Source organism: Rhinolophus sinicus, linkage group LG03, assembly GCF_036562045.2.
Source record: "Rhinolophus sinicus isolate RSC01 linkage group LG03, ASM3656204v1, whole genome shotgun sequence".
NCBI lineage: Eukaryota > Metazoa > Chordata > Mammalia > Chiroptera > Rhinolophidae > Rhinolophus > Rhinolophus sinicus.
In genome coordinates, this window is record NC_133753.1 from 82,856,737 (window position 1) to 82,880,970 (window position 24,234).

The 24,234-nt window shown below is 38.3% G+C and overlaps 1 long non-coding RNA gene across 1 annotated transcript; it reads left to right on the forward strand.

Moving 5' to 3' along the window:
* The first annotated feature begins 13,949 nt into the window (after window positions 1-13,949).
* LOC141570629 (uncharacterized) lies at window positions 13,950-23,530 on the forward strand. The gene is made up of 3 exons (XR_012494848.1): window positions 13,950-14,085; window positions 14,496-14,601; window positions 20,953-23,530. It is a non-coding gene; the product is annotated as an uncharacterized LOC141570629 (long non-coding RNA).
* The last annotated feature ends 704 nt before the right edge of the window (window positions 23,531-24,234 follow it).

A 24,234-nucleotide genomic window follows, 5' to 3' on the forward strand; every position in this document is an offset into this window, starting at 1 on the left:
GTTTGATATAGTCCCATTCATTTATTTTAGCTTTTACTTCCCTTACCTTTGGAGTCAAATTCATAAAATGCTCTTTGGACACAAGGTCCATAAGTTTAGTACCTATGTTTTCTTCTATGCAGTTTATTGTGTCAGGTCTTAAGTAAATGCTTAAGTCTTTGATCCATTTTTAATTAATTTGGTACATGGTGACAGATAGCAGTCCAGTTTCAGACTTTTGCACGTGGCTATCAAATTCTCCCAGCACCATTTATTGAAGAGGCTGTCTTTCCTCCATTGTATGTTTTTAGCTTCTTTGTCAAAAATTATCTGTCCATATTTATGTGGTTTGATTTCTGGGTTCTCAATTCTATTCCATTGGTCTATGTGTCTGTTTTTCTGCCAATATCATGCTGTTTTGATTATTGTAGCCCTGTAGTACAAGCTAAAGTCAGGGAGTATGACACCTCCAGTATTGTTCTTTTTTCTTAAGATTGCTTTGGCTATTCGGGGTCTTTTGTGGTTCCAAACAAATCTGATGATTTTTTGTTCTATTTCTTTAAAAAATGCCATTGGGATTTTGATGGGGATTGCATTAAATCTGTATATTGCTTTGGGTAATATGGCCATTTTAACTATGTTGATTCTTCCAATCCATGAGCACGGAATGTCTTTCCATTTCTTTGTGTCTTCTTCAATTTCTTTCAAAAATGTCTTATAGTTTTCAGCATATAGGTCCTTCACATCCTTGGTTAAGTTTATTCCTAGATATTTTATTCTTTTTGCTGCAATTGCAAAAGGAACTGTTTTTTGTATTTCTTTTTCTGAGATTTCATTGTTAGTATATAGGAATGCAATGGACTTTTATACATTGATTTTGTAACCAGCAACTTTACTGTATTCGTTGATTGTTTCTAATAGTTTTTTGGTGGAGTCTTTAGGGTTTTCTATATATAGCATCATGTCATCTGCAAAGAGTGATAATTTAACTTCTTCATTCCCAATTTGGATGCTTTTTATTTCTTTCTCTTGTCTGATTGCTCAGGCAAGGACTTTCAACACTATTTTGAAAAGCAGAGGTGATAGGGGACAGCCCTGTCTTGTTCCTGAACGTAGAGCAAAGGGCTTCAGTTTTTCTCCATTAATTATGAGATTAGCTGAGGGCTTGTCATATATGGCCTTCATTATGTTAAGGTATTTTCCTTCTACATCTATTTTATTAAGTGTTTTAATCATAAATGGATGTTGTATCTTGTCAAATGCTTTTTCTGCATCAATTTATATAATCATATGAGTTTTGTCCTTTATTTTCTTTATGTGATACATCACATTGATCGATTTGTGGACGTTGAACCATACTTGTGCCCCGGGGATGAACCCCAATTGGTCGGGATGAATAATCTTTTTAATGCATTGTTGTATTCGATTTGCTAGATTTTGTTTAGAATTTTTCCATCTGTATTCATGAGAGATATTGGTCTGTAGTTTTCTTTTTTCGTGTTGTCCCTAACAGCTTTTGGTTTCAGGGTAATGTTGACCTCATAAAATGAGTTAGGGAGTACTGTCTCTTCTTCAATTTTTGGAAGCCTTTGAGGAGGATTGGTATTAGATCCTCTTTGGAGGTTTGGTAGAATTCAATAGTGAAGCCATCTGGTCCCGGACTTTTGCTTTTGGGAAGGTTTTGGATGACTGATTTAATTTCGTTACTGGTGATCGGTCTGTTTAGATTTTCCAGTTCTTCATGGTTCAGCCTTGGAAGGCTATATGTTTCTAAGAACTTGTCCATTTCTTCTAGGTTATTGAATTTGGTGGCATATAGTCCTTCATAGTATTCTTGGATGATCCTTTGTATTTCTGTGGTGTCCGTGATAACTTCCCCTTTTTCATTTCTGATTTTGTTAATTAGTGTCTTCTCTCTTTTTATCTTAGTGAGTCTAGCCAAGGGTTTGTCAATTTTGTTAATCTTTTCAAAGAACCAGCTCTTTGTCACATTAATTTTTCTACTGTCTTTTTCTTCTCTATTTCGTTTAGTTCTGCTCTGATTTTTGTTATTTCCTTTCTTCTGCTGACCTTGGGTTTCACTTGTTCTTCTTTTTGTAGTTCTTTAAGGTGTAACATGAGGTTATTTATTTGGGATTTTTCTTGTTTCTTGAGATAGGCCTGTAATGATATAAATTTCCCTGTTAAAACTGCTTTCACTGCATCCCAAAAATTTTGGTAGGATGTATTTTCATTGTCTTTTGATCTCTCCTCTAATTTCTTCTTTGACCCGGTCGTTCTTTAAAAGTATGTTGTTTAATCTCCATGTATTTCTGTTTTTTTCCTGCTTTCTTTTTGCAGTTGATATCCAATTTCAAAGCCTTGTGATCAGAGAATATGCTTGGTATGATTTCAATCTTCTTAAATTTGTTGAGACTGATTTTATGTCCCAATATATGGTCTATCCTTGAGAATGTTCCATGTACACTAGAAAAGAATGTATAGTCTGATGTTTTAGGATGAAGTGCTCTATAAATGTCAATTATGTCCATTTCATCTAATGTGTCATTTAGGGCTGCTATTTCGTTATTTATTTTCTGTTTGGATGATCTATCCATAGCTGTCAATGATGTATTTAAGTCCCCTAGTATAATTGTGTTTTGGTCAATTTCTCCCTTTAGTTCTGTTAGTAGTTGCTTGGTGTATTTCGGTGCTCCCTGATTGGGGGCATAAATATTGATGACTGTTATGTCTTCTTGTTGTACAGTCCCCTTCACCATTATGAAATGTCCATCTTTGTCTCTTGTTATCTTTTTCACCTGAAGTCTGTTTCATCTGATATCATTATGGCTACACCTGATTTTCTGTGGGTACCATTTGCTTGGAGTGTCAATTTCCACCCTTTCACTTTGAGTCTATGCTTGTCCTTGTAGCTGAGATGTGTCTCTTGGAGACAGCATATGGTTGGGTTTAGTTTTTTGATCCAATCTGCTACTCTGTGCCTTTTTATTGGTGAGTTCAGTCCATTTACATTTAGGGTGATTATTGATATGTGAGGATTTCCTGTCATTCTATCTTTTGTTTTCTGGTAAGTCTGTGTCTCCACTGTTTCTTGGCCTTTTGCTGTTGTCTATTATTTCTGTGTGGTGGTATTCTATGATGTTTCCCTCTATTTCTTCTTTTATTATAATATTTATTTCAGTTCTATATATTTTTTTGAGTGCTTACCCTGAAGCTTATGTAAAAGAAAGTTTGATATTTAGAGTATTCCATTTTCTTCAGCACGCTTACTTTCTCCATTCCCTTATTGCAGTTCAGGCTTTTACTCTCCCTCTTTTTATGTTTTGGTTGCCACAAATTGTCCCTGTTGATGGTGGTCGAATAGCCTCCTTTAGTATTTCTTGTAGTGCAGGTCGTGTATTAGAAAATTCCCTCAGCTTCTGTATGTCTGGAAAGGTCTTTATTCCTCCTTCATATCTAAAGGATATCTTTGCTGGATATATTATTCTTGGCTCATAATTTCTCTCTTTCAATAGTTTGAATATTTGGTTCCACTCCCTCCTGGCTTGTAGAGTTTCTGCTGAAAAATCTGATGATAATCTAATGGGCTTTCCTTTGTAAGTTACCGTCTTCTTTTCCCTGGCTGCCTTGAGGATTCTTTCTTTGTCATTGATTTTAGACAGCTTCAATACAATGTGCCTTGGAGAAGGCCTGTTGGGATTGAGGTAATTAGGTGTTCTATTTGCTTCTTGGATTCGAGGATCCAGTTCTGTCCACAAGATTGGGAAGTTCTCATCAACAATTTGTTTGAATATATTTTCTGTTCCCTTCTCTCTTTCTTCTCCTTCTGGTATGCCTATTATTCTTATATTGCTCTTTCTGATGGAGTCAGAGAGTTCTTGTAGAGTTCTTTCATTTCTTTTAAGTCTCAAGTCTCTTTCTTCTTCCATCTGTGTTATTTCCAGGTTTCTGTCTTCAATGTCACTGATTCTTTCCTCCATCTGGTCAACTCTACTATCTAAGCTGGTTATTTCATTCTTAATTTCTTCTATTGAGTTCTTCATCTCCAGAAATTCTATTTGGTTCTTTTTTAAAATTTCAATCTCTTTCTTAAAATGCTTGGGTTGTTCTTTGATTGTGTTTCTGAGTTCATTAAACTGCCTTTCTGTGTTGTCTTGCATCTCGTTGAGTTTTTTGAGAACTGCAATCTTGAATTCTCTGTCATTTAAGTCACATATTTCCATATCTTTAAGTTCCTTTTCTGGAGACTTTTCACTTTCTTTCTGAGCTGTCTTGTTGCCTTGGTTATTCATGGCAATTACTGATTTATTATTTCTCTTCCTAGACATCTACAGGAGTGGCTTCTGCCACAGGTTGATAGGAAGAGGTCTTTCTTTTGTTTTCCAGTACTTGTTGGTAGAATGTTTTAGTTTTTCTCCAACTACAGCCTTTTTTTTCTCTCTCACACAGTAGTGCTATGTTTTCTCTGCACTATTGCAGCTTCTCACACAATGGGGGGGATTCCCTGGGAGACGGGCTTCTCCTCTGTTAATAGTTCGCCTGTGTCACAGGGCACAGTGTCCGTGTGGGTATGCGGAGAGCTTTTGAAGTTCCAAATCTCTTCCTGCACCATATTCAGAGCCCGTATGTTTCAGTAGTTCTGTTTACTCCTGCAGGGATCTGCCCAGATATGTGGGGCCAGGGGCGGGGTGAGTTGTGAGAGGTGGTCCAGAGCAATGGCAGTGACCACCACCACAGCCGGTCCTGCTTCCACAGCTCCCTCCCCCCTGCTGGAACCAGTTGGGCTGCAAATCTGTATCTGCGGTCCACAGTTCTCAGAACAGCAAATATTCTGCTCCTTTGACCCGACACTGCTGCTGTTCTGCTTCTAGCACCAGGCAGGTGGGGGCAGGGCGAGCTCTGGGAGGGTAGGGAGGGGGCGGCCAGTCTCAGTGCCTAAGGTTTCCATTCTCTGCTCGGCAGTGAGGGCCCAAACCACCGCCTTTAGCCCTCTTCCCTCAGTCTTCCCTCCGAGGTCTCTGCCGTGAGCTTTGGGTTCAGCCGTGTTATATGCTGCCCCTTCAGCCCTGTGGGCCATAAGCGGAGCCCTAGCAGTCCGAGTTCCTCCCTCTCCCACAGCCGCGGTAGTTCTGGGATGCAGTGAGCTCAGAGCACTGAACTAGGTCTGCGTCCCGCGCCCGCGTGGCTCCGTCTCCACACCTCCCCTTTCCCTCCTCCCCCGCTCACATGACCCTCCCACCCCTAGGTGAATTCAGTAGTGGGCCTCCTCGTCCTGCCCGTCTGCTGTGCAGTCAGTCCCCTGCGGAGCCACCATTGTTCGACCAGTTGCAAACTCCAGGGGATCCCCACAGAGGCTCACCTCATGCCGCCATTTTGATGATGTCTCTCCAACAATTATATTTTTAACTCCATTAAGAAAACTAAGCCACAGACTAGGAGAAAATATTCACAAAATGATATGTCAAAGGACTGGTAACCAAGATATACAAAGAACTCCTAACCTCAACAATAAAAAGACAGACAACCCAATTAAAATAGGCAAAAGACTTCAGAAGACACTTCGCAAAATAAATATGTGAGTAGCCAATAAGCATATGAAAAGATGCTCATCATCATTAGTGATCAGAGCAACGTAAATTAAAATTAAAATCATGAGGAAATACCATCTATACTTACTACTAGTATGTTTGTAATTTAAAAGACTACAACATAAGCATGTATAACAATTGGAGTTCTCACACATTGACACTGGAAATGTAAAATGATACAAGAAGTTTGGGCAAAGTTTGGCAGTTCCTTAAAAACTAAACACATACCCACCCTAGATCCAGAAATTCCCCTCTTAGATATTTACTTATGAGAAATAAAAACTTGTATTCACAAAGTGACTTGTAATAAGAATGTTTATTGTGGCTTTATTCATAATGGTCTCAGCCCAGGTGTATCCATAGGAAAATGGATAAATTGGCATATTTATACAATGCAATAGTAACTATCAGTAGAAAGGAACAAACAACTGCTTGTTTGTTCGTGTGTGTTTACACACAGCAAAATGGATAAATCTAAAAAATATTATGCTGAAAAATAAGCCTTATACATAAGTGCACACACTGTGTGCTACAATATAAAGTTCAAGATTAGGCAATGATATGAAGTTCAAGAGTAGGCAAAACGAATCTATTGGGGGCGGTGCAGGCAGGGATTGATTGGAAAGGAACATTAGGGAACTTTTTGGGGGCAAGAATTATGCTCAATATCTTGATAAGGGTTTGGGTTAGACAAGTGTTGCATTTGTCAGAAGTCAATGCATGAACACTTGGAGATTTGTGTATTTTATTGTGTGTAAATTTTACCTTAAAATAGAAGTGTTAACTAATATTAAACTCCAGCTAAAAATATGAATACTGAAGTATTTAGAAGGAAGTATGTCTGCAATGTTTGAAAAGCATCAAAAAAGATAAGATGGGTTAATAGATGGATAGAGGCATGAGTAGATAACTAAATATGTGACAAAGCAAACATAGTAAAGTGTTAATGGTAGAATCTCTGTGGTGGATATATGGCTGTTTGCCATAAAATTCTTTCAACTTGTCTATAAGTTTGAAAATTTTTAGTAACATGTTGAGAAAATTATGTTTTCAAGGAAATTACTTCAGATAACTTGTCAAATTTTTAAAAAGTAGGATAGAATGTTGCATGTGTAATATGATGTTGTTTAGAGAGGGTGTGAAAGCACTAAAGTAGAGAAAAACAAAGTGGCTATCTTGGGGTGTGGTGAAAATGGGTAACTTTTATATTTTCTTTGCGTTTTCTGAACTTTCTACAGTAAGTGTGAATGACTATTACCAGAAAAAAATATTTCACCACTTAACATTCTTTTTTATTATTATTATTAGTTTCAGGTGTACAAAACAACATAATGATTAGATATTTACACCCCTCACAAAGTGATGACCCCAATAAATCTTCTACCCATCTACTGCTGTACATTGCAATTACAATAGCATTGACTATATCCCCTATGCTGTACTTTACATCCTGTGACCATATATATATATATATATATATATATATATATATATATATATATATATATATATACTTAAAATTATAATAGACATTCAATACTATATTATATTAGTTTCCGGTGTACAGCCAGGCATCCATACAAGTTATGAAGTGATCCCCCATCAAGTCCAGCACCTACCCGACACCTTACAGTTTTACAACATTACTGACTGTATTCCCCATACTGCACTTCACATCCCCATGACTATTTTCTAACTACGAATTTGCACTTCCTAATTCCTTCATCTTTCTCACCCTCTCCCCCAATCTCCCTTCCATCTAGCAATGATCAGTTTGTTCTCTGTGTCTATGAGTCGACTTATGATTTGTTTGTTTATTCTGTTCTTTAGATTCTGCATGTAAGTGAGTATGAAATCATATGGTATTTGTCTTTCTCATTCTAACTTATTTCACTTAGCATAATATCCTCTAGGTCCATCCATGTTATTGCAAATGGTAAGATTTTATTCTTTTTATGTCAGAGTAATACTTCATTGCATAAATGCACCACAATTTCTTTATCCAATTGTCTATTGAAGGGCATTTCTGTTGTTTCCATATCTTGGCTATTGTGAATAGTGCTGCAGTAAACATAGGAGTGCATATATCACTTAACATTCTTAAAAAGAGCTTCAAAGAAACAGATTTTAACTTAGAGCAATACTTTCTACAGAACTACGTGTAGATGGAATGGAACTTTGAGATGGTAAGTTCTCCCGTATCCCAAGGACGACGGTCTAGGCCAGAAGACCACAGATAGAAATATTTTAGAGTAGATTTAACAAGGTATGGAGAATTTTAGGGTATCCTCAAATTCTGAGACCTATATGTGAAAAAGAAAGTATAATAGAAATTAAAAGACCTCTTGAGTTTTCCTAATCTATTAAACTCAGTACTACTCCATGAAAATAAAAATGCTAATCCAAGACTTCTTGCTCCAGCATTCACACAAACTAGTTCAATATATAATAGGAAAAATCATCGTAGGCACCAAATCAGAGTTATTTTAACATTTTAGCTGTGTTATAGGTATGGTGGAGTAATAACAGTATTTCATAAATATAAAGTGCTTGAGAGTGAGCAGAGCATTTCAGCATCCATTATCTCATGTAAGTCTGTGGCAAGCATGAGACAGATTAGGGGAGATGGGCTTTTCAAAGTGGAAGGCGGCACGATTGTCCAGAGACACCTGGGCACTGACTCTGCTTTCTTCCCTCACGTGTGGGTGGTTCTTGTTAGTGCTACCTTTGGTTCAAGAACTGAGAGAGCCTGGTATTTGTAAACATTGCTTTAAAGCTATGCACAAATTTAGTTCAAGTACATTTTTCTGGCTTAGTAATATGATAAAAATTTGGTTTCTTCTTCAATCCCTTCAGCACTCTAACTGAAGGTACTGTGAATGTCAGCTGAATGCCCCATGAGGAACCAGGGATAAAGGAAAAGCTGAGCAGAAGTGCACTGCTCTCACTCCTGCTATGTGAGAGTCTCTCATCCATGGCTATGTGGTAGCAGCCATGTGTGTTTGTGTGTAGAGTCTTTTCCTAATTGATTGGGAATTTATCAGCCATGATGCATGTCGATACAGTTGTCTATTTCTTTCTGTCTTCCTTCCTCCCTCCTTCCCTCCCTCCCTCTCTCCCTCCCTCCCTCCCTCCCTCCCTCCCTCCCTCCCTCCCTCCCTCCCTCCCTCCCTTCCTTCCTTCCTTCCTTCCTTCCTTCCTTCCTTCCTTCCTTCCTTCCTTCCTTCCTTCCTTACTAGGAAACCGAAGTTCAGAGAGATGAGGTAAAAGAACCAGAATTCGAATGTGTGACATCAGGGCAGTTGGTGGAGAGTAGATGAAAGCAAAATTTTCCAAGCATTTCTCAAATGAGTTCCCAGTCAAACCTATAAAATCCTTTAGGTTTGCCAGCAGATATAAGAAACAAACCAAAAGAGAATTAATTAGTACCTTGAATTTATTTAAAGTTTAAAACATTTTTCAGTGCTGCCCTGAGCATTCTAAAAGCTTTTTCCTGTGAGGGCAAGACCACATGCATCCGAGATGATATATTAGGTGTCCCCTTTCTCCCCAGTGACAATGGAGAACTTGAAGAAAGAGCTTTGGCTTTTGCACTTTTGATTGATGCTCTTTTAAAACTGGGATTTTTTTTCTTTTTCTTTTCTTGTCTGAGACACTCTGGCTATCTGCCCTGTTTATAAAGAGAGGCAATTGCACCTAAGATAGACCAAGCAAGAGAGTTTAGAGTGATTGTGCAAATCCATTAACACAAATCACAATACAATAAATAACATCACAGTTTTTGGAACGCTCCTAATGAGAAACCAGCATGGGGTGAAGGCAAAAACATTTTTCATTAGTTTAGAATCTGTACTTTGAAGGGAATTCTACAGCAAAGCTTGGAGAACCTTTAACAAAATCTTTTAAAACCAGGACTAGCATACACGACTTTTTCCAATTCATGCCTTCAAAGTTGCAAAAAACACAGGCCAATAAAGAATACTTCTGTGTTTGACAAAGCTCGATGAAGTGGAGTAAATCTTCTCTTTACTGAGCCAAAATCCCTCCCTATTGCAGCCCTGGAACTAAGAGGCCAAGCCCACTGCCTGTTCTTCATTCAATAGCAATTCGAATATTATTAATGGCTTCTCCAAATTTTCAGGCTCCACAGCCTTATCTAAGTGCTGCCTTATCTAAGAAAAAACTATAGAGGAGTCATCCCCATTTTTCCAAATACTGAAGTCCATCGGGACACCCAAAAGATCTTCATTTCCAGACTATTTCCAAAACTCTGCATGCAACCCTTGGCTGACTTCAGGTAAAACCTGACTGAGGAGGTCAGAGTTGACTGGGAAAAGGACTGCCCTCTCCAGAGCATCAGGGCCTTTGGAAGCCTTTCTGCTTCTTCGCGTTCACTTCCCCCAAGTACTTCTCCAACTCTAGGGTTGCCTAAAATCATTCAATTAGAGGCTTATTTCTTGAACTTGTCTTCTGTTAAAATGCAATACCACTAAGGGAGTTAATAGCAACTTTCATCTCAGTGTGAAGATGTTTATCAGATTCCCTTATGAAGAAGGCTGTGATTGAGCAGAACAACACTTGGTGCCACCCCGGGAAATCAGGAAAGCTATGAGGAGGAGAAAAGGTTTCCCAAAGGGGAGGCTGGGATATGGATACCTTTGCATTGCACCATTTTCTTCGACTGCCCTTGGTCTTCAATGTTAAAATGCTCTCCATCCTTATCATGAAATCTTACCTACTTATCTGATAAACTATTGCAATCAAAAGCCACGTCAAATTTGTGTGTGCCCAATTTTTCTCTATCTTGACCAAATACAGGAAATGAATAACTTCGCAAAGCACACGGAGACCAGCCAAAGCAATCTGCAAATTGTGTAACTCAGTCCCAGCTCTCAGCTCTATGTATTCAGCGAGGACTTCAAGAGAAACCTCATTCTTGTTCTCCCTCTCAAATGCACACACCCAGATTTTTGGGGTGACTGTGGGCTTTGATTTTGCAACCTCTAGTTTTGGAAACAAGTAGAAAATAGTAACAGTTCAATTGTGTTGTGCTTTTTCCTAGTGTTTGTCCTCATATTAAGATACATTGGAAAAATATAAAGGGTACCTCCTTTCCTTGTACACACACACACACACACACACACACACACACACTTTATAAAAACCACGTGACTGTGAATTGGTGGCATATGTACTCTTTTTTTTGGCATAGGATGAAGAAAATCTGAAGGACAGGAGAGAGAACTGATTTTCCTGCATCACTCAGCCACGCTTAGAACTAGATTCCTGTTAGAGATATTCTCTTTTATTCTTGTTTACCAAGTTGTGCTAACTGTGGAGACTCTAAACTTTCTATTTCTGAAGCTGTTTTAAAACCACCAATGTAAGCAGGTATATTATCTTTGCTAACAGATGGTGTGATCTTCTCCCTAACTATACTTATAACTGAATTCAAGTACAGGATCTTTATAAAGTCTCTGGGCCATTATTAAATTTTTAACTTCAAAAGCATACAAGGTAGACATGACAGTAAACTGTAAATGGAATTTAAAGGCAAATTCAATTTTCTTCTTAGAGCTGTCATGAACTTCAATTCTGCTGGCCATATTTCATTTGGCACAGGTCTGAAATGAGTATATATTGTGTGCAATCGTGTAATGTAGTTGTCCTAAACTTTAATACATTTACTTTTGAGTACCGTTTACAGATTGTTTCTCTAACACGCACAACCTGAGTTATTAAAGTCTAAAAGTGCACCAGGCCCTCATGAAGACCTGTTTATAGCTCAAGTACAGAGCACAGGAATTCTGGCTAAATTACCTCTTTTTGCTGCCAGCCCATTCTCCTTTATTTCACACAGGCTAAAGTATCAAGAGAATTGTATGTTTCTTTTCAATGAAAAGGAGAAATTCTTAAACTCTAGTACTTAGTGAATAAACTGGTGCTAAAAGCCATGGGTTCATTTTTAAAGTTTCTTCTTGCTTAGAATACATAGATAATGTCAAGATTTAACGCAGGAAGACTACTTCTTGATGAAAGGCACGGAGGAAGAGTACGGGCAATTAATCAAATAATTAGCTGATTATCCGCTAGATACACGCCATTCAGCAGCTATCAATTTGGATTCTAGTTTCTTCAAGATTCGTGCAAGTGCATGTCACGTTTCCTGAATACTCTTAGGTCACAAGGTTATAGCTCTTCTCTGAATTCCTAAAGCATCTTTAAAGTGAGCCTGGACTCAGAGACCCCAGGTCATCAGGCAAGTTCATGGAAGAGTTGGACCTACAACCCAGGACCATTCTCTTTCCATGCCTTAGTCCAGGGGTAGGGGTGGTTAAATTTGCAGCTTGGAGGGAAAACCAGACCTGGGGGATCAAAAAGGAAGATTCAAAGATGTCTAAGGGTTTGAATGAAGGTGGCTTAAAAAATAAGGGGAACTCATGTTGAAGAAAAAGTAATGGGTTTCATTTTAAACATGCTGAGTTTGAAATGGTGACAAAACAGCAAATCAATCTGGCCTGGTTGGGTCAGGATTCTTTGACTAATAAAGGTTCATAAAGCTTCATGAAAAGGTCAGGAATCTGCTGAATGTGATAGACAACACTAGCTTTAACCTTGATAATGAAGAGAGTTTAAAGCTTGATTCAGTGGTCTAAGCAGTATGGAGGCTTGGGTGACATGCCAGAGCCTGGTAAGAGTGGCAGGCAGTGCAGCTCCAATGACTGTTTCCTCAGTTGCAACTATGGCCTTTGCATTTGGAGCAAATCTTTCATGGTTAACCCCATTCTATAGCTCAGGTCAAAGGTCCGCAAATTACAGCCCTTGGGTGAATTCTGACCTATTGGCTGTTTCTGCATAGCCTGTTAGCTAAAAATGCTTCTCCCATTTTTAAATGATTGGAGAAAAAAATCAAAAGAATAATCATATTCCGTGACACATGAAAAGTATATGACATTCAACACAGTCCATCTATTCTTTTACATATTGACTGATTGCTTTTGAGCTACAGCAGCAGATTTGAGTAGTTGCAATACACAATATGACCCACAAACCCTAAAATATTTTCTATGTGGTAAAATACTTACTATGTTACTCAGAAAAATTTTGCTGACCTCTGCCTTAGGTTTTTAAGAATTCAGGCATCTGAAGATGGTTTCTGATCATTAGCCTTTCCATCTGTCCATCTGTCCATCCATCCATCCATTCATCCATCTAGCCACACATCCCACCAGTCAACCAGTCACCAAACTATCTAATATTTATCAATTACATAGTATATGAAATTCTAAAAATTCCTGAGACCTAATACCAGTGCTATATATATAGCAGTGCTTCCTCCTCTTGAAAGAATTTGGCATTTATTTGGAATAGTCAGGCACTTCACTGGGTAGCTGAGGGCTGAGTTTTCAATATCCTTAAGTTCTTCCTCCTTAGAGCCCTCTCTCTCAGGGCCCAGCCCTCCCTGTTGCTGGAAGAGGGGTCGACCTTTGAAATAGGAGTAGGGCTGGATCTGCAGCTGTCTGTCTAGCAGGGGTTCCTGTTAAATGGAAGAGAAGGATTGCTAAGGTTGGGAACCAGGCTGAAACTGAGAAGCTGCAGCTTTTGCCCGGCTGACTAGGGCTTGTTTCTCCAGCCAGGCAGAGACGTATTATGACTCTCAAAATGAAGGTGTTAGAAAGGATGAGCAGTGGGACACAGGGTCCTGGCAAGGACACTCCCTACCAGTAAGCAGTCTAAGCTGGAACAGAGTGGGGAAAGTGGGGGTAGCAGAACCTTCTGGAGAGTGTAGATGTTTGTGGGTTTCACAGGTTTGGAGTGTCAGCAAATCAGGCTGCAGGGTGGTAGAAGATCCCATGTAAGTGCATCATGGCCAAAATAGGGCCACTATTTTGAATGAAGGATGATATTTTAAAATGATAAAATACATTTTTGGTATCCACATACAATGAAACTCTATACAGCAAAATGTATATCCATGCAAACAGATGTTTATTAGTATGGAAATATATTCAACATATAGTAAAAGAAAAAATAGAGTTGTGTGGATTATATTGTAATGATTCCATTTTACAAAATAATGTGTGCGTATTTGTGCATGGCTTATACACCTGTAATTTCATAGAACGAGCTAGAAACATACGCTTCTAATTTTTAACAATTAAAAATAGAAGTATATATGGTAAAAATATAAATGATTATTATCGCTAGGTGGTGAGATTATGGGTAATTTCATCTGTCCTTTGTGCATTTCTGGACTTTATATATTTTATACAACATACACTAATTACTTTGTAACCAAATAAATAAAAATGATTTGTTTTAAAATGCAGCATCTGCACAGTAGTGGAAAGCTACCCAGTTCTGTCTTTGTCCCAAGCCAGAGAGAAGACGACCATGATGAGACCATATAGCTTTTCACCATTTTCTGTGTGTGTGGTATTTCAGCTCCAAGTAACAGAAAATCTAACTAACAGCTGAATAGACTGTAACAACATTTATTTACCCATTATGTCCAGAGGTAAGCAATTTCAGGATTGTCTTGGCGATTCAATGGTTATTAACTTTCTTTCTGCTTTGCCATCCTTAGGGCATTGGCTTTTCACCCACATGCATGTCCCGTGTGGTCTTAAGATGGCAGCTCTCCCACTTTCACATTCAGGGACGGAGGAGGGGGCTGCATTGACATGTCTGAAAAGCAAGTCTTTCTGGGTGAGGGAGAAAGGACTTGAGAATATACTGTTGTATATGCTAACCAGAAATGCTGGTTGTGGGTGAGAAGGCGCTCTTCTCTTTGTTGAGCTATATCATAGCTGATTATTATTTCTCATTACAGCTTCCTCAATCTTATAGTTTGTAAAAAATGCCTCCAAGATGCTGGTAATGAGTTGTTAATTTTTCAGTGTGAGTTGTTTTTTCTCTGTCTTTCAGGGAGTTCAAGGTGACTACATCAGAGTGTACAATGCAGGAGACAATTGAAATGGAGTTGTATGAGTTTGCAAACATCCACATCCTTTATGTCATATAAGCATGTGAGGTAAGTAAGTATATATGGTTAATAAATAAGTATGAAACTATTCTGCGAATTTTACATATGATAACATTGAGAGCTAGAGACTAAAAGAAGTCAGGACATATTTACGATGCTCAAGGATAACTAACAATGAGCTAGACACAGCACAACAGGTCCTTAGTCCAGGCCAGACACAATTAATTTTTATTGAGTTTGACTCCACTATTTAGTCTAATGGTAAAAGAGCATTTCAGAAATAAAAAAAATACTCTGTACAGAACACATTTTGGGAATCCAAGCATTTCTTTCGGATGGGGGTGGGGGGTGGATTTCATAGCTCATGTATTTATTTAGCGCTTATGAAAACAGTGGAAACACTGCACAAAACTAACTGAACTGTTTTTATTTCACTTATTGATACATGCATACTCGAGTAACTCTCTACTTCAGGCCTACTGATGAGTAAGAAAGGACTGAAAGGAAGAGAAACTCTAGGTTGCCTGATCATTCTCTTTCCTTTTATGTCATCATTCTCAGTGTAAACAGAGAAACACAAGTGAAAAAGGACATGATAAAGTACTTTGGAGTTTCATGTTTCTTAGAATGCTATTGCCAGCTCTTATCTTTCAAAGCAAGTTGTGGTTCAAATGGAAAAGTGTGACCTCTTGAGTAGGGTTGCCATAGTTATCAAGTAAAAATACAAGACAAATAATTCAATCTAGATCTCAGATAAACAACAAATTTTTTTTTTTTTTTTTTTTTTTTGGTGTAAGTATGTCCCAAATATTGCATGGGACATTCTTTATTTTATCTGACAACTCTATACAAGAATTTATTTCATCTCATTGTAGCTATAACCATCTCAACCCCCACCTTTTTCTGGTATGGATATTGCCTTGAGTTAAGCAATTTTGGTTCATTCTCCTATCTGTACAATGGGAATACTTTCATATAGTACCTGCCTTGCTAAATGTTACTTGAATTAATTTGTTAACGTGCATAAAAGGCTTTTTAAGATGAAAAGTGCTAGGCATTAATATGAGTTCTTCTAATCACATGTTTAGTGCACAATGGTTAAATCTCAAAAAAAAAAAAAAAAAAAAAAAAGCCCTAACAAACAAAACACTCTGATAAAAGGCTGAAATTCTCTGTAATAGGTAGCATTTAGCTGCTGACATTACAAGCTAAATCATTATGAGTCTATTTTAGTATTCTCCCAAGTGAAAAAAATATCTAGAAAATAAAAACTAAATGAGTTTCACTTAGAAGTGAGCTGAATTTAGTGACAGAGTTTAATTGACCTGCAGGCTTTGAATATTTAAGCAGGAAGATTTTGTGTCACGTTAGTGTCACTTTTGCTGTATTATTGTATTCATTTTAGCTTAATACTCCTTCTTACTATTTTCCCATTATTTCCTACAGCTAACCATTGTTGAATGAATGAATTATACTACATAATATGTATTGCTTGATTTTCAACTTAAATGCTTCCTCAGCGTTTATGAGCTGCCTCTCTGAACAATAGAAACCCCTTTAACATACTAGTCCTTATATTCTGCATTGAAAATATCTCCAGTGGTTTCATATGTGTACATATTTCCTCCCTAACTACAAAAACATAAACTATCTCCTTTACTTTCTTTGAAAATCCTAATGAAAATGTTAATATAATGAACATAATACAACTCTTTGTGTTTTTGTTTGTAATACTTAACATTTTCAAAGCATTTTTCACATCTATTCATTTGATCTTCATTGGGGTATGTGTGTATTTTTCCTATAAAATACCTGTATCATACATATTTCTATCACTTTTTCTTGCCAAATGAAAAAGAAATCCTACAGTCAATTCATGATTTATAAAGTCTTCAGAAAAACATAAAATTAGTATTTTCATAACATTAATCTTTCATTCATATCTTATCACTTTCACTTCTGTTCGTGCTCAAAACTTTAAGGTGGGAATATTTGGAGAACGCAAGCCAGAGAAGCTAAAGGATATGCCTAAAGTTATATGCTATTTGGTCAATGGTGTGAGACCAGAACTTTGGGAAAGCCATTATACATTGATAGAAATGATCTGAGGTGGACGTTCTCCTTCAGTGGCAAAGATGCCTGGAGGAGCTGGATGGCCTTTAAAAAACACTTTTTCAAGCACAGGAAATCATCCAACCAGCAACTGTTGAGCACCTCCCAAGCTAAACACACTCTCTTTGTAAAGATAACCAAGGCCCAGTTCCTACCCTCAAGTTGCTTTGTGACTTGTATGTGAGACGTACACTTGCATAAGCCCCTGAAAATCACTGACGGCTGTACTTTGGGAGATCAACTAATGCCACATTTCACTCTGTGTGGTTCAGCCTGGAGGATGGCAGGAGCTGGGGAAAAGCAAGCAGTAGAAACGAGTAAAAAAAAAAAAAAAAAAAAAGAACTACAGAGGAGTAAATCATATCAATGAATGAAAATAAAAAGATACCGACTTTACATAAAACTGATTAACACTCATTTCACTATAATTATTTATTTGCATATTTATCATTGCCACTGAACTCTGAGATCCTCTTTGCCATAACCCATTTTGTGGCAGAGACTACTAGTTGAGAACTAACATTCATTTTTCCCTTCTTCCTTAGCATTAGAATCCTGACTGTTAAAGAACAAAATTCAACGGAGTAAATTTTGAAGATCTTATTGGCTATATTCAGTGATTCATGAATTGGGAATTGTCCAATCTAGCAGAAAGGAGTTCTGAGGAGCCGAACAAAATAAAAGGCTTTTATAGACAGGAGGGAATAGGTACAGGGAAGCCATACGAGAATAAGTTGATAGGTTATTGCAAGGTTATATGGAGCAAAGGGAAGTCTTGGAGCTGGGTCAGGTAACATGTGCTAAGCAGTCAGTTGACATATGTCTTCCTCTCTTAGAAGAACCTAGCATATAAGTTTTGGTTTGCTGAAATGTGGCTTAGCATGAGTAACTCCATCTTGGACTTAATCCGGTTACTTTAATACGATTTTTTTGGCTGAATGAGTGATACCAGAATAAAGTCTACATCTCCTAGCCTTCCATGCAGCTAGGTACATGACTAAATTCTGGCAAATAAGATGTGAGACTAATTGTAAAGTGGGAGTTCTGGGAAGACTCCTTAAAGGGAAGAAGTATATACCTTCTCTGCCTTTGCTTCCATCTGTCTTCCTACTGCCTGGAATACAGATCTGAATGTATTAGGTTTGTGCAAAAGTAGTTGTGTTTTTTGCAATTATTTGTAATCTTTTAAACCTCAATTACTTTTGCACCAACATAAGACTTAAGCCCCATAGTTAAATTTCTGTTCATAATAATTAATTCTGTTAATTTCTGAAACAAATTCTAAGCAATACTCATCATATTTTTGTATTCACAACAGAGAGCATGATACCTAAATTGATAGTTGCTCAAGATATATGCACTTGAAGTTTTATTTAATTACTTATACCTGCCTTATTCCAGAAATAATTAAAGGTGGGGTGCTAAATAAATGGCTACAAAAACTGCAATTACACCAGTTTATCAAGGGAGAGCATAAAGGCCAACTCAGGGAAACAAATTCAAGATATAAAATCTTAGAAGTTAGCCAGAGGAATGTAAAGGCAAATGTCATTCTTTTGCTGGGAAGACTATCTAGCAACATAATTTTAAAATTATTTTAAAATATGGATAATGAAATTAAAAAATTAGCAATAAATAATTGACTCTAAGTATGAATTGCTAATACATGAAAGGACAAAAAATCAAATCTGAAGTGATAGTGGAGAATTGATCCATATCAAAGCAGAGAAAGGTTGAATGGCATAACTAGTAAGTTGCGTCTGAGGCAATAAAATGAACAAGTGAAATTATGACAAAAATAAGCTTGGTCAGAGAACCATATGCTGATAACTGATTTATTTAACAATGCCTGATTTGGCAATTCTAAACACTTTACAAATGTTAAGTCATTAAATCCACATAACAACCATTTGAGGTAGTTATCGTTATATGTCCATTTTTCAGATGGGGAAACAAGTACAGAGAGTTTATGTTTCTTGCCCAAGATTACACAATAAATGGAGGAACAGGATTTCACCCAGACACTAACATTTTAAAGATGACAAGTGGTATGCATTATTGTTTATTCTTCTAAGGCATACTTAGAAGTGTGCTGGTGGGCAGGCCAGCTTCTTAGCACCTTTAATCTAGTTTACATTTTGAAATTGTGGAGAAAAAGAAGGGAATCTGGAAAGGGCTCAGAGAAATGTTAAAAAGGAAAGTGATAGGATGAGAAGCTGGACCCCTGAGGAAAAGCCAAAATGTTGAACACAATTTAGAGAAGAAACCATACTGATGAATTTTCCAACCTCCTGTGAGAGAGTATGGTCAGATGAAAGAAAAAGCTAGCTAATTGTGATAGCTATAAAGGAAGGTGTTGGAATCTCTGATCCTAATAGTTCTTAAAATGAGGGTAGCTGATGTAAAATGATAGATTATGAAGATTTTATCAAACTTTTGTATCACTTCTTCCATATATATATATTCTTCTGAGCTCATCCTTACAATTCACATAAGTATATGTTATGAATGCTTTCTCTGCCTTTCTCCCATGTCTGCCTGGAAACTCTTTCTCCAAGATTCTGCTCCAGAGTCAATTCTCCGTGAAACTCTGGAACCCTCACTCTGCCGTTTTCTGAGTGCAGCTGACTGGAGGGAGTTTTGAAATTTGTAGCCCTAGCGGACACTTCTACTTAAGGTAGAAGCCAAGCAAGATGCCAAGAAAATAGTCAGATGGGGTGTTGTTACCAATTGTTTTTTCTTTGGAGAAGTCACCTGCTGACCTTGCCATCTATGGCCAGGAGACATCATGGTTGATTCTTTGAACTTTGTGCTTAAAAAGGTAAAAGAAGACATCCCCAGCATGGTCCTCAAAATAATAGGAAGACAAAAGGAAGAGGGAAATTTTACCTTCCTCTTCAGTTTCCTTGAGAATTTTTAGTAGTTTTGTCACGCCAATTTAGTACTTTGGCTGTGACCTCTGTATACTCCCAGGTCAGGTCAGCATTGTGCATGTGGATTAAACCCTTTGGACCATGCTAGAGCCTGAGCTTTAACTGGTCTCAAGCACATGCATTCACACCTGCATATTCTTTCCTTTTGCTTTAAAGGGAATTGGGGGTTCCTTTTAAAACTTAAGTTTCAAAAGACAGTAGCTAGAATTTATGCTGAAGTGGAGTAACAGGCTTTGGAGCTGAGCAGGGTCCTAATACAGGTGAAAAGCATGTATTGATTACTTAAAGAAAGTTAAAATAAAAGCAATTTTTTCTCCCCATTTCGGCACATTGCAGCTTTTGGCCTATCCACTTATAGCTAAAAAAGCATTCTTTCCTGATAATCAAGCTTCAGCTGTCTGAATTTCAGGCCGAGCCTCTCCTCCTGAGCTCTGCTGAAGAGCTGCTTTAATTAACCATTATACCACAGATGTTATTGATTTTTTTTCAAATCTGGTTGAAACATCATTGTGCTGGATCGTGGCCAAAACTAAGGCCTGAATTTGTGTGTGTGTGTGTGCTGCTTTTACTCCCTCTGCATACCTTATTAGTCTCCGTGTCTGTTAAGTGCAATCCTTAGTATTAACTCAGAAAATATAGAATTGATTTTTAGCCTAGCAGCCGTGATCTAAGGGCTCCTAATTTGAAATCTAAAAACCTCAGTTGCTGAGGAAGTCTTTCTGTGTTATTCTACACTTCCTTGAAGTAAGCTTTTTAGTCTTTAATTTAAAAGAGAAATCTCCCACTGCCTTTTATTTCTCTTTCACGCACACATTTGGAGGTTTCCCCGGAACATGACCCATCCTTTGCATTTTGAACATGCTTGTCATGAAAGGTCCCCAGAACCTTATTCTTGTTTGTCCAGAATGGGTGACCTCCGATGTGGATCAGATGACATTTTGAAATTGAAGTGTCTCCACGCTCTCCATATTTTTAAGAAAATTTGGAAGAACTTGAACAACATTCACTTTGAGCAAATTGCAGGATGTCAGAAACCACGGGGCATCTGCATTCTTTTTACAATCCATCTCCCAGTGATGATAAACTCAAGATCCAAACAATCACAGTAGGTTCCTAAATTCTGATAAGGTTTCTGTGAGTTCAGGGATACAGTCTTTAAACATAATTTGAAGCTTTTAAAATACTGTAATGGCAGCTCTTGACCTTTACAAAAAAATCACATGGAGCAAGAGGTGGTGAAAAATGTTTATTTACTCTGCATTAGTGGCTAAACTCCCGTTCCTTCCTAGAACCGGTAGTTCTTTTATACTCGGGAACTCACGCATGTCACCCCCATTCTTCCAACACGAACCAGACAAGCCCACTTGAGCTGGAGAAACAATGGCCTGCAGTCGGTCCTATGCCTCAGTGAGAAACAACAATGCAGGCCTCTTGACGAATTCTGGCGTCGCGAGTGGAATCTTGCAGTTCAACATGTCTGCTGAACAGAAGTTGGAAAAAGAAAAGATCATCTTGTAAACAATTAATTAATGTTTGTCATGAATTATCATTTTTACTTCCTTCTCAAGAGGCTCAAAGGGAATAAAAAGGCATTTTTGCAGGTGGTGGCATTCAAAGTAAGGGCAATCAAAGGTTTGAGAGCTGAGGCACAGCACTCTGAGTCTCTAAGGGTGAATGGTGCTAGGATTAGAGCACAGCGGGGGGTTGAGGGCTTCAGGTGTGAAGCTTAATGTTTGTGATCAGCAAAAAAAGTCTTGAATTTATCTAAACTGCTCTTCTGCTAACAGTACTTCTAGCACATAAATGTTCTGAAACTGACAAGTGTTCTCATTGCTCTTCTAATGCAAACATGATCTGCATTTGAAAGATGCATCCCTCTTGCCTAATTTAGAATGTGCATCACAAAGAGCGTTAGATGATGACCCCACAAAGATCTCTCTCTCTCTCTCTCTCTCTCTCTCTCTCTCTCTCTCACACACACACACACACACACACCAGACGTGCATGCTGCATGCGTATACACGTGCAAACTATCTCTTTTTTGCCTGGATCTTCTTTGAAGCTTCCAGCAAGGATACTGCAGGATTGTTTTTCTCCAGATTCCTAAGCCAGAGGTTGAAAACTAGGAGGCTCGATAGCCATCTGACCAGTGAGTTCCTTCCTCTGAATACTCTACATGAATAATTCCTTTTCATTTGGTTTGGATAATTGCCTACAATTTATCACGTTGCATTTTAATTTGCAGCCCTTCTCCTGCCTCCCCCATCCCCTTCCATTAGTAGCAAGACGTTAAAAGGTATCCGATACACAAAAATTTAAAACACACACATACAACCAACGATATTAAAATTTCCTAAAGAATTATAAGTAACATTTACAACCCCTAGAACCAATAACCAAGATAGGCATTGCTGATGGTTAGAAAGTTGCTAAAGTCCGTATAAATTCATCTGATTGTTTAATGAATCCTCTCCATAATCCACTACTGACTTTAAATGTTCATTTTCTCTCTTTTTATGTCATTGATAGATGCCACCTACTAGAAGAGCTCTAAAAAGAAATACTAAGTGAAAGGTAGATAAGACTCGACAGTGGAAAATCAGTCATAGGCAAAACTTGGGAAGACCAAGATGAATCTGAGATTCTCGAGTTAATTTTTCATTGAACCTTCCAAAATTCTCTACTATCCCATGGTACCCACCCATTTTCTTTCCTGCTTTCATAGTGCGTATTTGTTTAGTATTCACTTACCATAATATAATAATCACAGGTTCCTGAGGCATCAAGCCTTCTCTTTCCTGCTGGAGACTGAGAGGGCTAAGGTGATAAAGGGAAACATAAGCTCATGTTTGCCTCCTTCTGCCTTGGTTCCTGTGGAGCTAACAAAACCGAGCCTGCTCTGAGCTTTGCACTCACCACCCTAGACCATGTCATGAGGTTTCCCCTTGAATCCAAGTATGTAATACCAACCTGTGGGCTTAAACTTAGGAAAGACCTCCAGAAACTATAGAAGAGTTTGGGTAGAAAGGGTCAACCTGGAATACCAAGTAAGGAACATAAGAGGAGTTTTAGAAGGTTTAGAGAAGAAAAAGGACCTAGAAGGAAAGAAAAGCAGCACAACCTCTGAGACAGAATGGCAGTCAAGGAGCCCCTTTCCTGACATTTCTGGAAACTCTTTAGTATCGAAGAGTGCGTAAAATGACTTAACTAGAAAAAGTAAATTAATTTCTCATAATTATCAGAGTTCTTCAAATCCAGAGGTCTACCAAAGTATTTAGTTTGATTCCCACTTTTTATAAAGATGTTAAAATCCCATTGAAACCCTAGTGCCAAACTGCTTTAGAATCACATACAAAAATAGTGAAAATAAAGTACCAGTGGCTGCGGTAAAGCTGAAAAGGACAAGAGTTCCTTTTCAGTACCCAGTATGGAAAGCAGCACTTCAGTCCTGTGACGGATGCATTAGGGTTGTTTCCAGGTCCCAGGATCCTGGTCCTTCATCAGCATCTGTGGCTGTCTGGTGGCCTGCCACATGCCCACAGTCTCACTGCACCTACCTAATGTCCATTAAGCCCCTTGCTGAACAATGTTTGCACATGGCACTGTCTCCAGGACAGATCATTTTTGGGGGTGGGGAGAGGAAGCCCACCTTCCCTACCTGCCTCAGGCCAGGCTCAATGCCACATGCTACCACTCGTTCTCACTTTGGTACGTTGGATGGTTGCGATGACACTCACTCGGGTGAGGGAGAGCTGAAAAGTCTCCAAAAGACTGAAAACTTGGAAGTCTGCGTGGCTTTTATTGGTATTTGTTCAACTGGTCTAGATCTAACTGGAAAATATTTTACCGTAGGATGAGTTTTACAAAATTAAGAGCACTTAGCTTTAAAATAAATGACATTGATTAATCCAACCATAAAATAACATGCAAAAAAAAAACAGTCGGCCTGATGCCCTTTCCCTACCAGGAATGACATAAGTTGGAAAACATACGGCAATGTTTTTTCATATTATTTTTTCAATGTAAACAAATAGATTCTCCCAAGTATTTACCTGCAAGTTGCATGAACCCAAAACAATAAAGTATACTTTTAAGGAGTAAAAACAAAGAATAGTTTTAAGGAGTATTACTGGGAACATACCTACTTCCTTCTACAGCAGAAAAATGGTTTTGGAAATAAGGCCTCCATCCAGGAATGAGTCGATGATGAAAGAATTAAAAATTATCACTTGAATGGCTCTCCTGGTTGGAGCTGTCTTTTCCAAAGGGATTGACCTTTCTAGGACTTCCCTCTGCGTGAGAGGTCCCACCCACCCTGTTACTATTTTAAGGAAAACTGTGAAAGGCTCCCTCTCGTTCCCCCTCCCCCCATTATGCCACCACAGTGTGCTAGTGCTTGAAATTAATCAAGGGCCCCTTCTGAGAAAGGGATTCCTCGAGGAGAGAAACGGAACTGGACACGTCTCTGCCATCCCGCGTCCCCTTGCCCTGCCAGGCCCCGCCGCCCAAAGCTCCCCAGACAAAGCCCCAGACCTCCGAGGAGGGGGAAGCTGCTAGAAGCCGCAGACCTGTCTTTGCCAGACAGCTGCTGTTTGAACCCAGCTCTGACCGTAAAATCAAAAGTGGGTCCGAGGGA